The sequence below is a fragment of the Etheostoma spectabile genome, unplaced genomic scaffold (genome assembly GCF_008692095.1).
Source record: "Etheostoma spectabile isolate EspeVRDwgs_2016 unplaced genomic scaffold, UIUC_Espe_1.0 scaffold00002618, whole genome shotgun sequence".
Taxonomy (NCBI): Eukaryota; Metazoa; Chordata; class Actinopteri; order Perciformes; family Percidae; genus Etheostoma; species Etheostoma spectabile.
This window is the reverse complement of record NW_022602925.1, coordinates 10493-25665: the sequence shown is the minus strand read 5'-3', so window position 1 is coordinate 25665 and position 15173 is coordinate 10493. Positions and strand designations below refer to the sequence as shown.

The 15173-nt window shown below is 41.7% G+C and overlaps 1 long non-coding RNA gene across 2 annotated transcripts; it reads left to right on the top strand.

Moving 5' to 3' along the window:
• Positions 1 to 3957: 3957 nt before the first annotated feature.
• On the top strand, positions 3958 to 7714 carry LOC116676017 (uncharacterized). 2 transcript variants are annotated; one of them, XR_004328582.1, is made up of 3 exons: positions 3958 to 4047; positions 5006 to 5078; positions 7535 to 7714. It is a non-coding gene; the product is annotated as an uncharacterized LOC116676017 (long non-coding RNA). The 2 variants fall into 2 exon arrangements; XR_004328583.1 differs by lacking the exon at positions 7535 to 7714 and adding an exon at positions 5204 to 5933.
• The last annotated feature ends 7459 nt before the right edge of the window (positions 7715 to 15173 follow it).

Genomic DNA, 15173 nt, shown 5'->3' with positions numbered 1-15173 from the left:
TTCAGCCTGCTGTCGATGTTGACACCCAGGTATCTGTAATCCTCCACCATGTCCACGTCACTTCCCAGAATGCATAGGGGCTGCGGAGCCGTTCCCTTCCTCCTGAAGTCGATCACCACCTCTCTGGTCTTATCCACGTTCAGCAGCAGGTGGTTCTTACCAGACCACTCCACAAAGTCACCCACCAGTGCCCTGTACTCCCCCTCCTGTCCATCCCTTATACACCCAACAACTGCAGAGTCATCAGAAAACTTCTGTAGGTGACATGACTCTGAGTTGTACTGGAAGTCTGAGGTGTATAAGGTGAACAGAAAAGGAGACAGCACAGTCCCCTGTGGGGCCCCCGTCCCACTCACCACCACATCAGACAGAACACGGTCCAGGCGTACGAACTGTGGTCTGTCTGTCAGGTAGTCAGTGATCCAGGAGACTATGGACGCACCGACACCCATCACCCGCAGCTTCTCACCAAGTAGCTGAGGCTGGATGGTGTTGAATGCACTGGAGAAATCAAAAAATGTGATTCTTACAGTGCCGCCACCACCATCCAGGTGCAAATGAGCTCGCTGCAGAAGATAGATGACAGCGTCATCCACTCCCAGTCGAGGCTGGTAGGCAAACTGTAGAGGGTCCAGAGAAGAACTCACCTGCGGCCTCAGGTAGGCCAAGACCAGCCTCTCCAGCACCTTCATCACATGAGATGTGAGAGCCACTGGGCGGTAGTCCTTAAGGCCAGATGGAGTCGACTTCTTGGGGACCGGGACAAGGCAGGACGTCTTCCACAACAGCGGCACCCTCTGCAGGCTCAGGCTCAGGTTGAAGAGGTACTGGAGAACACCAGACAGCTGACTGGCGCAGGTCTTCAGGACCCTGGGGCTGATGCCGTCCGGGCCAGCAGCCTTGCGCTGGTGTAGCCTCTCCAGCTGTCTCTTCACCTGGCCAGGTGTGAATGTAAAGCAGGGGGGGAGCTTGAAGTGTCAGTGGGGGGAGGGGAAATGTGCTGTAGTGGTGGTGGGGGGAGAGGGCTGACTGCAGGAGGGCTGAGGGAGTGAGGAGGGGGGTGTTGGAACAAAATAGGGGGGGGAGGAGGCAATGAGGGGGTGTAGGGGGTTGGTGGAGCGGTAGAAGGGACAGGGGATGGCTGCACTGAAGAATATTCTTCCTCTGTTTCAACTTTAAACTCAACAGCATGGCCCAGTAGGTGTCCCCTAAACAATCTCATGTGATTAAATGAGCGATGGCACCCAACTTGAGCGCATTGGAAATATGTTGACGTGGAGTATACATCATGTATCACTCTCAGATGGCCAAAAAGATGTCTTATGTCATTGCCTAAAGAGCTTCTACACTTGAAGCACACGTAACCCATTTGTGGAGACCTGGGGGCTGAAATTTTAGCCGCGGCCCAAGGAGAGGTATCAGGGAGTTCAAACTGTTTCCGTCCAAAAGATAAAAGCTCTCTATCAATCTGCTCATCTGCAAATCACAACATTAACTGTATATATTACCAATAGTTACATAAAATTTTTTATTGGGTTGACAAACACATATAAACATGCATAAAGCAAGCGACACTGTATTGATTACAAGATGGTCTTTGATAACAAGGTTTGTCATGATCGAGACTAACTGTGGTCGTCTTGACTGTGATCTGATGCAGAGTGGAGGACTCACCCGGTATTGAAAGCAGAGGTTGACTGTGGTAGATGAGAGGCAGCTGGAACCTATACGCTTCAGTTGAGAAATGAAAATATCTTACATAGTTACGCTCTAATATTGAACCTGGTGCTTTAAGAGAACTAAAGATTTTCCAAGATAGAACAGTAAAGTAAATTTACAATAGAACAGACTTTCTGGCGGCGGGGATGGTTATGTGCATATCCTTTGGGCACCTCTGGGTAACGTTGGCTATTCAAGTAAAGGCAGTCTCTCCGCTTGTCCTGTGAGAATGCGCCACACAAAACTCAGATGTGAGGGGTTATTTCTAAATCACACGCGGTCCCAAAATAATTATAATCACGTACGAATAGGGTTTATGAATTTGCATTTGCATAACCGGCGAAACCGTTGTGCATACCTACTGTATTCGACTGTAACATTAAATATATTTTAATATGTTTACGGTCTGCATAACATTATTAACATTATTAACACTATATATAACATATATACATACATACATATATAACACTAGTTAGCCCGCTAGCTTGGTAAGCAAGGCGCAATCTAGCTAGCTAGCTAACTGATATTAATTGGGATGCTAACGAAAACAGGAGGCCACGCAGCAAAGGGCCGCAGGTCGGAGTTGAACCCGGGCTGCTGCAGGACTTAGCCAACATGGGGAAAATGCTCTTACTGTGTGAGCTAATGGCCGCCCCATTGTTTTGACAACATGAATCATTTTGCTAAGACAATTTTTTTGTATTCCAAAGCTTAAAATAACCATAGTCGTTGTTTTCACAGAGCTTACCACTCGGCATGGGCAGGAGGTCATGGGCAGTCTCATCTGTCCAACTGGTCCATGGAGCCATGGCAGATGAGATGACAGTGGGTAAGTCATCTGTAATGTAGCCAAGATGATGTGTCAAGGTAACTAAGTACTCGCATGGGGTTTAACTGCTCGGTGTTGAAAATTTGAGCTGTGTTGTGCAACTGTGGTCACACAAATCAGTCTGCATGCCAAACGATGAAGACTTTATCTTAGAGTTGTTGCCTAATTTTTTTGTTCATTGTACAGTGTACTTATTTCTGGTGGTAGCAGGGGCTACATGTACTACAAATACTTCTGCTACTGTTAAATAAAGCTTTTCTATTAATACTGTATCAGACTGCTTACCACAGGGCATTGGTGGAGGATTGTGGCCCGCCTCATCCTGGCCTGCTCCAAGCTGAACCATTGCTTAAAGAAAAAACAGTATTGGTTAGTAGACTTTATTGTAACTCAAACATTAAAAGTTGGATAGTACACATTTACTGTATGTAATACTGTATACCTTTAAAAAAAATAACCATTTAACTTTTTCATTGTTACCTCTCTGTGTTTTCTCCCGAAGGAGCGGTGGTGGTGGTGGAGTTGGTGCTGGTGGCAGAGCCCTCGTGGCCTTTTTTTGTCTTGGCTTAGGGGGATTGGGCGCTGAGTCAGAAAGCTCTTCGGACAAAGAGTACCGAGGGTTTTTTCTGCAACAGAAATTTTTTTCTCAAGCGATTCATGGCAAGGTAATACACAATGTTTAAAGAAACACGCCAACTTATTGGGACTTAATGTGTACAAAAAACAAGACACAGCCATCTTCTAACCGTATATAAACTGGGAACTATATTCTCATAAAAGCGAAGCAATGCTACTCTCTGCTCGGGGCTTCACAGGTGCTGCGAGCATATCACTCTGCCCAAGTAGCAGAAGTAGCAGTGCTTTGCCTTTCTGAGACTATACTTCCCAGTTTATATACGGTTAGAAGATGGCTGTGTCTCATATGACCTTGTTAAATGTATACGCTGTAACTTTACAAATCACAACATGTAAATAGGAAAATGTTGACGTTATTTTGTCATTTATTCTGAACGGTAGGCTAGCTCCATGAGATGAGTAGAGTATGTATGAACTTCTCGAGCTCTGGGGGAAACGGTGAATAAGCTTAAGTCCCAATAAGTTGACGTGTTTATAATAATGCCAAACATACTTAGATTGCCTCTTTGAGGGCTCTGTGTCCGTATTTAGGTCCGAAGTGTCACAAGACCGCTTCCACTTTGTCATTATATTGTCAAAAGAATCTGAGGTGGAAAAAAAAGCTTATTTCCTATCATGTCATTTAGGCCAAATATTTTTATTTTTATATACTGATCTTTCTTATAGTTATTACCAGTTTAGTACAGGACTCTGACCCGGTGTCGGACCCAGCCTTTGTCTGGCTGTGGAGGCTTCATTTTTTTGACACTTTTAATTAGTCTTGTCCTGTCAATGTACGGAGGCCACCAGGCTTGGCCATCCTCCATCCAGTTACTAGCAATGGGAGCCGTCTCCAAATGCTCCTCAAACTCGACAATCAGGTACATTTTCTGTAATTAGAAACAAAGACAAAAAAGAATCCAGTCCCACAAAAAAAGAAAAGCCCCAAAAACATTTTATATAATTCTCTCTCTCTCTCTCTCTCTCTCTCTCTCTATATATATATATATATATATATATATATATATATATATATATATATATATATTTTTTTTTTACACATTTCTGTACTATAATGGTCTTGTATTTTTATATAAAATAATGTTATAATAATATAAAATCAGAGATGTGTTTAGACAGAAAGCACAACAGAACTATGAACAGTTTTGTGCATGTGAGGATGATTTTGAAAAATCAGACAACAGAGGCAGCAGAACAATAAGCTGCAAAGAGAGAACTTGACTCAGAACGCAGAGGAGAAGAGACATGCAAGTAAGTGCAAGTGCCCATGTGAGGGGCGCAGAATGAAGTGTTACTGGTGTGGGCGTGAAGGGCACATCAGTCATAAATGCACTATAGCAAGTGCTATACTAAGTTTTAACAGCTAAAGTCCAAAACTGCAATTAAACTATAGTGGCCAGACAAGCAAGCCAATTAATACAGCTTAGCAATACCACTCCATGTAAAAGGGATTTTTATGGCTGACTTTAAAGCAAGTGAGAAATCATACAATGTTGCTGCAAAAAGCCGAGCGATTTAAGGATGCACCAAATTGTGTTTAGGGGAGAGACTAAGAACTTTTTCACATTTGTCATATAGAACAGGTGAATACCAGCAAACAAAGACAGTAGCTTTTACAGCCCAGTTGAGTTAGGAGGAGAAATAGAGACATTGTTTTCATGGCATAGAACAACTGAGGGATCTTAGGCTGGAGCTGCATGTGAAGAGCATTTCATCTTTGTGTAACAGAGGGATGGCAACAAATTTCCGCCCATGCTGAACAAGGAATGACTTCTGTCCTATCAGGTCTGACTTACAATATCTGACTGTGCTCGACAGGCCATCTAACAAGTGGATGCCATATGTGGTGGAGGACAACGGGTACTCAAAGAAAGAATCCTGATGCATAAAGGTACTATATGCAATGTGCACCTCACTCCCAACAGAAAATATGTTCTTTACCCTTGCAACCTGACCATTTATAAAAATGTGACTGTTGGCTCTATTAAGTTTAATGGTAAATGTCTTCATCTTCAGCTCCCTGTACTGTGTGGCACTGGGAAACAATGGCATAAGGGGACCTGCAGTGTGTGGCTTTCTGAGCTCAAAGATTTCCTTAGGTGAACAGGATTTCTGCCCCTCAGAAAGTCTCTTCACGATTTGAGCTAATGGACATGTGGGCTTTCTAACGAGCTTTTTGAGCTTGTACAATGCATTTTCATACCTGAAAGCACTAAATCTGTCCAGAACACCATGGTTTCTGACATCCTGTGCCAGATGCACAAGATTGGGAACATTGTAGGAAAGATACTTGGCACCATACAGCTCTCCAAAGTGCTTGACAAAGAGAGTAAGTATGTCATTTGCATAGTCCAAGTAGTCATCAACCAGGGCTTTGCAGGACAAAATGTGGATACCAATGAAAAGTAACAGAAAGTTGTGGTATACAGCAGAGCTTACGATGTCTTTCAGAATCACTGGACCAGTATACAGTAAAAACTGTCTAAACTCTGTTGCCTTCCACCGATCAATCTCTGCCACTGTCCTAGGTCTGCGGGCAAACTCAATGGGAACCATATGACGAGCTTCCACAAGCCTCTGTGAGAGTTTGTTTACTAGAAATGTAGGCAGCCTACACGTAAGGGGACCCTTGATCCACAGGAGAAGTAGGCGGCGCATGACACCCAGGCAGACAAGATGCATGTAGTCAAGGGGAAATCCGGAAACCATCCCAAGTGATGTGTTTTCAAGAGGGGAAGTCCCTAGGTGATGGGATTCATCTTTTCTGTCACAGAAGTCTTGATCTGTCCTTACAGGCATGTCTGTTCTTGGAAAAGTGACCCGGTTTTCTACATACAAACCATCCTCTGTGCACTTCTCACACCCGTGATATCCTGAGTGACCTTTGACACATTTAACAAAAGCCCGGGCAGGAGCATCACACACCAGTGCTGCCAGCTTGAACGTGAGTGTGATCCCGTCAAACTCAAAACCTATCTCAAGTTCATTGATCTCAAAATCTGCCATTTTGATCAATCCGCCATGATCAAGAGAACTATCCTCTAACAGACATTTGTGTTTCTTTAACACCACTGAAAGTGACTCCAGGGCCCAGTTTTTCAAAAGTAATCCACTAGGATTTTGGATAACGGATTGGATCAAATGTTGAAAATGGGTTTTTCAAAAGAAAAAACGGATTACACAATCGGATTAGATCACATAATCTAATCTTGATTTTGATCTGGATCAAACCTTTAGTTTGGGTTTTTCAGAACCTTTTTGTAGGATTTGGATCACTTTGATCCAAAAAATCTGGATTAAACTGATCCCATCAGAAGGGTGGACTCAGCGTGGATTTCATGCCCAAAATGTAATGAAAACTTTAACAATGTATCAAATAATACTATATTTGGATCATGCAGTATCTTACAAGATATCCTATTTATTCATAAGGTTTTAATTTTATTTGTTCATCCGTCAGGCTACAGTGATTAGGTAGGCTTTAACGTAATCAGCCTTTCAGTATAGGCCTACAGCGAAGTACAAAGAGTTTGGCCTCATAAAATTATCCCCCAAACAGCTGTCAAATTGACCAAAAACAATACATTTTCTTCTCTAAATAATTGATATATATAAATAGGCCTATATATTCATCACAATATTTATTAGTGATGCATGCAATGATTACAGAATAACCAAAAAAATGCAAAGAATGGCAATCACTGATTTTTGAAATCCAAAACAAATCCAAATCAGAAATAGTGTCTAACTAACTTGTTGCACTTCCTGTTTGCTCGTTCTTGCAAAATAAACTTATATTGACCCCACACTGGCCATTCTACTTGTTGCTCTTTACATATCTATAGTTCTACATTGTGAATTCCTATCCTGTTTGAACACTGGTTATCCAGATTTGGTGATCCTGAAAAGTTCCTATACGGATCAGATTGATCCAATTTGATGTTGCTTTGAAAAACTGGCTCAAAAGTAAGATGGATTACGTGATCACGGATCGCAAAAAAGGATTACTAAATCCGGATCAATTTGATCCAGATTACATTTTTTGAAAAACTGGGCCCAGGATACCAAAATGGTGGTACTGGCCACCAGCTTTTTCCTGGACAAGAATCTTGCTGGACCGCAGGGTACCAAGCAATGTTCTGGCATCACTTGGTAACAGTGGATGGTACTGTCCAAGTGTTTGAAGCAATGAATTCCGTGCATTGTGAGTGATGTTATGCTCAACTGCCCATGCAGCCAAATTTTCCTGCAAAGTGCCTTGTTCTGTGTCTGACTCTGTGTCTGACTCTGTGTCTGGTTCAGTGTCTGGTTCATGTGCATCAAAGAACTCTTCCATCTCATCGGCAGGTGTTTGGCACTCCATCTCATAGAAGTCGCTCGCATCTTCATATGCCTCCTCAACATCACAAAGGTCTGTCACACGATTCCCCTCCGCAACTTGAATTAACTGAGCTTCAACCCTTGCTCTAGACCTCTTTCTCCGTGTCCAGTATGACTGTGTATTGCTAGCCAAACTAATGTATATTCTACTGTTTTAACTAATAATGCTAACAACTAACTAAACTACTTACTAGCTAAATTAATTTTTTAATTAATTTGCAATGTACACTTGTAAATAAGGTTAACTCAGTATAAAAGTTAAATGTATACAGTCTGGGGGGACCGGTAATGGCGGCTTGCTGAGAGGACGTGTTCGCTTCGGCTCCACTACCTATATGTAAAATCCTGGAAAATACTCGTTACAAGTGACACTGAACGACGTTTGGAACATCTGTGATGCCTCTCTCACAAAGGAAGCCTGGTAAAAACCCCAGCAAACCGACTCAATCGAAGTTATCTAACTTCACTTCTAAGGTGAGCTCTGAAGCTAGCTGTGAAAATAGCGAGGCTAACACCACCACGTGCGAGTCAATGGAGGAGGAAAATTGCGAGTTGAATGAGGGAAATAAGACGGTTGAGACTGGTCCAGAGGCAATACTGGCTGCAATTGCAAACTTGAAATCAGATTTCTCCTCCAAACTGGATGGCATTCTATCAGCAATAGAGAATGTTAAAAAAGATGTTAACGAATGCGCCGAGCGGGTTGGTGAGGCGGAAGTGCGGATATCTGCGGCAGAGGACAACGTCACCGGTCTACAAGCTAAGGTCCAGGTCCTCGAAAATAAAAATAAAGAACTCGAAGGAAAAGTGTTGGACTTGGAGACCAGATCGCGACGATCTAACCTGAGACTGGTTAACCTTCCTGAGGGCGCGGAGGGAGAGGACGCCTGCGCCTTTCTGGAAAACTGGCTACCGGAGGCTCTGAACCTGGCACCGCTACGCACCACTCTGACACTGGAAAGAGCGCACCGGCTTGGCCAGAAAACCACATCTAACACCGCTGCACCAAGGACTCTTATTATGAAGTTCTTAAACTACAGGGATAAAGCAACTGTGATAAGAGCTGCCAGGACGAAGGGACAGATCCTATTCAAGAACCATCCGGTGAGATTTTATGAGGACCTCGCAGCTGGTGTGCATAAAAAACAGAAAGAGTTTGACGGTGTGAGACAACAACTCCGTGCCATGGGGATACGATACGGCATGATTCCTCCCGCTCGACTACTGGTGACACACAACGGTCAGTCTCGGATCTTTAACCAACCAGCTGAAGCAGAGAACTTTGTAAGGACTCTGAAATCAGAAAGTGGACCTGGGTGAGACAATGACATCAATACATCGCAAAGTATAAAAGGGATGGACAATTACAATACCTAAAGTTAAGTAAAATAAGTAAGACTTAAAAATTTGTTTATTATATTCCCTGTTTGCTATCCCAGAAGCTCATAGACAATAGGCAATAGTAACGAGTTTCTTATTGTAGTGGGGTGGGGTAAGAGGGAAATATTCAGGCACAGTCGGCTGTTCCTCACTTTCGTGTGGACCAGCCTTCAGCTGTTAGATGGGTACCAGAGTACTAAAAGGGGGGGAGGAGGGTGGGCAACAGAGTTCGAAAGGGATTACTGTTCAGTGTTCATCATTACCATGGGTATAGTTTTTAACATTCAAATGTTCTTGGTTTCTTTGTTTTTAAACAATTTGAAAATAATAGGAAGCCCATTAAGTGTTATACAGTATGTCTGGTGGATTAAGAATTAAAGTGTCTTCTTGGAACTGCAGAGGATTACAGAAACTAAAAAAAGTTAAGCAGATAATGACTAGGGTGAAATCTATGCACTCTGATATCGTGTTATTTCAGGAAACTCACCTGTTGTCTGGACAGGAGGCAAGGATTGGCAGGAGGTGAAAGGGCAGCATATATTCAGCACCTTTTACTTCCCAAGCAAGAGGGGTTATGATTCTGATTCATAAATCCGTACCATTCCGTGTGACAAGGGTTATTAGAGACAAGGCTGGGAGGTACATTATTCTGCAGGGCACAATTATTTCAGAAAAAATAAATCTGATAAATATTTATGCCCCAAATGTTGACGACCCAGAGTTTTTTCAAAATCTCTTTCTTACAATTTCATCTTTGTCTGGCAGCTATATTATAGCAGGAGATTTTAACTGCACAATGAACCCAGAACTGGACAGAAGTTCAGGTACTGACAACTCTCACTCTAAAAGTAGACAAACAATTCAATACTTTATGAAGGAACTTAATTTGATGGATATTTGGAGAGACATGAATCCAAAGAGCTCACAATACTCTTGTTATTCAAATACACATAAGTCATATTCACGTATCGATTACTTTTTACTTTCTGCCTCTTTGAGACATAAAATAAGAGACTGTCAATACGATAGCATCTTAATTTCCGACCATGCACCAAATCATCTTCTTTATGAGGATTTAAGACTAAGGAGAGACCGCCTAGGTGGAGATTTAAACAGAAATGGCTCTTGGACCCAGAATTTATATTTTTTGTAGATAATCAAATTAGCATCTATTTTGAAATCAATAGAGATGAAACACCACCCTCTTCAAGGTGGGAAGCCTTCAAGGCCTATATAAGGGGTCAAATAATTAGCTTTACGAGCCATAAGGCAAAACAAACTTATCAAAAAACAAAAGAGTTGGCAGCAGAGATTGAGCGGCTTGAGAGAGATTATTATCAAACACTATGTCCAAACACCCATAAAAAACTTCTGATACTAAGAACACAGTATAACGAACTTTCTGCCTCAAAAGCCGCCTCACAACTTTTGCGTCTTAAGCAGTCGTTCTATGATCAAGGGGAAAAACCTGGAAAATTATTAGCCTGGCGACTCCGACAATTACAAACTGAGAAAAATATTACCTCAGTTGAAAATAATCAGGGAGAGATTATTACCGATCCGTTAGAAATCAATGAAGTGTTTAAGGTCTTTTTGAAAAACTATACAGCTCAGACATGACGCATAAGGAACAAGAGCAAAATGTTTTCTTAGAATCTCTCCAAATGACCAATATCTCAGAATTAATGAGTACAGATCTCAGTGCAGCTATAACTAAAGAGGAAATATCTATAGCAATAGATCACTTGAGAACAGATAAAGCCCCAGGCCCAGATGGGCTGCCAACAGAATTTTATAAGAAATTCAAAGCTAAACTGCTAGCCCCCCTTTTTGACATTGTTGTGGAAGTTTCTGTTCAGCGAGGGAGGAATTTGTAGAATGAAGAAGAGACCTTGTTGAAACAAAAATAAAGACAGGCTAGAGACTGGATTAAAAGTTTGGATATTCGGTGAAAGAGTTTAATTATTTTCTCGAGAGAACAATCAAACAAATGACGAGAATGGCAGTTCACAATGAAACAGAGTAACAAGTGACACCACACATTCTGGTAAATACAATCAGTAATACACTTCTTTATATGCAGTGCCCCCAGAGGAAAACCAACCCTTGTTTGGAAACCAGTTTAATCTCAAACATAACAATCAGTGGACCTCAGGCAGACAGTTGGAGCTCTTACGTATTTCTGAATCTGTCCCTCGTGTGTCCAAGTGTCTTGACCGGTCATTCTATCTTAGCTAAAAAGGACATCTTGTCTCTTGGATAGGCTCTGGTCTCGACCTGGGACCTGCTATGATAAACACCGTTCTAGGCAACTGTTTCTGTCAGGCTCCACGTCATCTATCCTTGGTGGGACAATGCAAAGTCATAACATATCCAGTTGTCTCCTACAAAGAGATCACACTGAGGACAGATACAGGAACCAAATACTCTGAGAGGCATTGAAGATATTATTATGAATAAGTAATATGAAAATCATTGGTTAAATGTAATTTTCCCATTACAACATGTATTTAGACTCATTTGAAAAGGGAATTCTCCCTGCCTCATTAAGAGGAGCCCTGATTACTTTATTACCTAAACCTGGCAAACCTTGCAACAAATGTGAAAATCTAAGACCGATAAGTCTTCTTAATGTCGATTTAAAGATTCTTTGTAAAGTCCTGGCTCGTAGACTGGAGAGAATATTGCCCGAAATAATTAGTTGTGACCAAAATGGGTTTATTGTAGGAAGACAGGGATTTCACAATGTGAGACGAGTGTTAGATATCATTTATAATATGGAAGAAAAAGCAGACACTGCTTTGCTATCATTGGATGCCGAAAAGGCCTTTGATAGAGTCGAGTGGCCCTATTTATTCGAGATACTGAAAAGATTTGGCTGCGGGGACAACTTCTGTCGATGGGTTAAACTTTTATACAATGAGCCTTATGCTGAAATAGTAACAAACGGAGTTATATCTAAATCATTTAAAATTAAAAGGGGTTGTCGGCAGGGGTGCCCCTTGTCCCCTTTATTATTTATTCTAGCAATAGAACCGTTTGCCATTGCGGTGCGGTCCCATAAAAACATAACCGGTTTGACAATAGGCCAACAGGAACATAGAATTGCTTTATTTGCTGATGATGTCATCCTTTTTTTAGAAAAACTGAAAGACTCTATTCCAGCCTTGTTAGATCTAATAAATACATTTGGAAAAATATCAGGATATAAAGTAAATAAAGATAAGTCTTCATTAATGTTACTTAATACAGAAGAAAGAAACAGTGTTGGGAATCCTTTCCAATTCAAAAAGGTAGACTGTTTCACATATTTGGGGATTAGGATAGTACCACATATAAATGACATTGTTGCAGTTAACTATAACCCAATGGTAGACTCAATTGCTGCCTCTGTAGATAGATGGAATCACCTACCTTTGTCACTTATAGCACGAATCAATGTCCTTAAATCCAACATAATGCCCAAACTTCTGTATTTGTTTCAGAACATCCCATTGCCACCTCCTGCCAATTTATTTTCGGCCCTAAAAAATATTTTCATACGCTTTCTGTGGAATAACAGACGACCAAGGCTTCGTTTAACACTTTTGTATCTACCGTATGAGAGAGGAGGCCTCAGGTGCCCCAACCCACTTTGGTACTACTGGGCAGCGCAATTGAGGACTATGATGTATCATTTTTCAGATAAATGTCTCTTGCCATGGGTGATTATTGAAAATTGTTCTGTTCCTCTCCCTCTACCCAGTACATTTCTCAGCAAACATCAAAATGCTGAAAAAAACAACAAAAAACCTATAGTCAGAAATATGATCTTGTTTGGTATCAGGTCAAGAAGTATTTAGGTGATTCCTCCTCCCTATCACGCTTCAGTCCAATATGGGGTAATCAATCCTTCCCTCCAGGTAGGGCAGATCCTGGCTTTAGGAAATGGGCTGAAAAAGGTTTAAAGACAATAGGAGATTTGGTGGAATCGGAGGACGGGGTTTTGATGTCATTTGAAGAGTTAAAGGCTAGGTACGATATCCCAAGCAAACATTATTTTAAATATCTGCAAGTGAGAAATTTTATTAGATCATCTCAAAATCGATGTGAGTCCATCCCTCTGATGTCCACCTTGGAAATTGAAATGAAGAATGATTGCATATAGGGTCAAATGATTTGTAAAGCAACAGTCTGAATTGCTGAAACTGGACTTTAGGGAAACTGCTTGACACAGTCACCCCCCTAAGCGCAAATGTGTTTATCAGTGGTCCTATACCGTCAGTCAGAAGAGGAGATGAGAGATTCAGCCGACTGTTGGGACTAAACAAATGGCTTTCAACTGAATGTACCGTCCACTCTCTGAAGTTCATTGACAATTTAAACATTTTCTGGGAGCGCAGACATCTTTTAAAGCAGATAGACTTCCCTTAACAAGCCAGGAGTAAAGCTGTTCACCTCTAATCTGCTTTACTTTCTGCACTACACATCTGCTCCCTCTGCCAAGGTCACAAAACAAAAGGAAGACAAACACAAAGTGCGGCAGTGATCCAGCACAGCCCCCGCCTGTGCAAAGATTGACCATGGGAGACCAGAGAGCAGAGACACGAAACCTCCACTCCCCTCTTCACCCGTCCAGCACCCCTCAAACCTTCCCAACCCCGAACCTTCTGAGGATTCATCGCTGTCTCTACTGATGTCCCAACCACCTTTCCCTTATTTCCCCCATCAATTATGCACCCCTTCCTACCCCCATGGCTCAACCCCGGGCAAAAGTAAAACGCCAAGCACCACTACCAGGATGTCAGAAAAACTCCTTCCCCCAGACTGATAAGGACGCTTGTGTGCAAAATCTGGCAAGCACTATCTGATATGTGCCGGGCCTTGGCTGCAGGACTAGTGATACTAATGACTCTTTTCAAGACAAGCCCGGCCCTGTGGATTCAATTCTTCCTCAATTTCTGTTGTGATAGGTAATAGGAAAAGAATGGTGAATAAGCACTTAACTGCAAACTTAGCAAATTTAGCATCCATTCCTTGTCAGCTACAGCCTGTCCCAAAAATGAAAACACACTAACACTAGCCTTACTAAACGTCAGGTCTTTGGCAGGAAATCATTTTTAATCAATGATTTTATTACTAAGCACAATCTAGATTTTATGTTTTTAACTGAAACCTGGTTAGACCATAATAACAGCGCTGCTGTTCTCATCGAGTCAGCTCCCCTAACTTCAGTTTTATGAGTGAGAATAGAGTGAATAAGAAAGGAGGTGGAGTCGCCATTTTGTTTAATGACTCATTCCACTGTACGCAAATATGTTATGGAAATTTTGTTTCTTTTGAATATGTTGCTCTTCAATTAAGATCTTCCCCTCAAGCGATGTTTCTAAATATCTACAGGCCACCTAAATATTGTGCACCTTCATTGATGACTTCACTGAACTGCTGTCTATTATCTGCATTAACTTTGATTGTGTAATCATTGCGGGTGTTTTAACATTCATGTTGACAGCCCCCAGGACAGGGGACAAAAGAGCTGTGTTGTGTTTTTGAGAACTATGGACTGACTCAGCATGTGACGGAGCCCACCCACAATAAGGGGCACACTCTGGACTTGATTGTCTCCAAAGGTCTGAACATTTCCAAGGTTGTGGTTACTGACGTTGCTCTCTCAGATCATTCCTGTGTTTTCTTTAACGGCACTATCTCTGTGCCCAAAAGTGTCCAAACAAAGATAATCAGAAAACGGTATATCACTGAAAACACCAGTGAACATTTATTCAGCTTTTCTCCTCCACACCAGCCCTCTCTGGGCTATCAGTCAGTGAGCTTGTAGATATTTCAACTGTAAAATTACAAATGTTATTGATGCCATTGCTCCCACTAGGTCAAAGTTGTATCTGGTAAGAAAAGATCTCCAGGAGAAATGTCCTACTGGTGAGAACAGAAAAAGAGAGTGTAGGAAAGCTGAACGAAGGTGGCGAGAAAAACAAATCTCCTGGTCCATTATAACTCTATAAAGAGAGACTTCGCATTTATAATTTGGAACTGAGGAATGCAAGAAGGTCCTTTTTCTCTGATATTATCTCTAGAAACAATAATAATCCCGTGCTTTGTTTGCTACTGTTGATAGGTTAAAAAAACCTCCAGTACCAGAGCATCTGAACTTTTATCTACCAAGGCCTGCAATGACTTTGCCTCCTTCTTCAAAGACAAAATTCAAAAGATTAGACAAACAGTCAGTGCC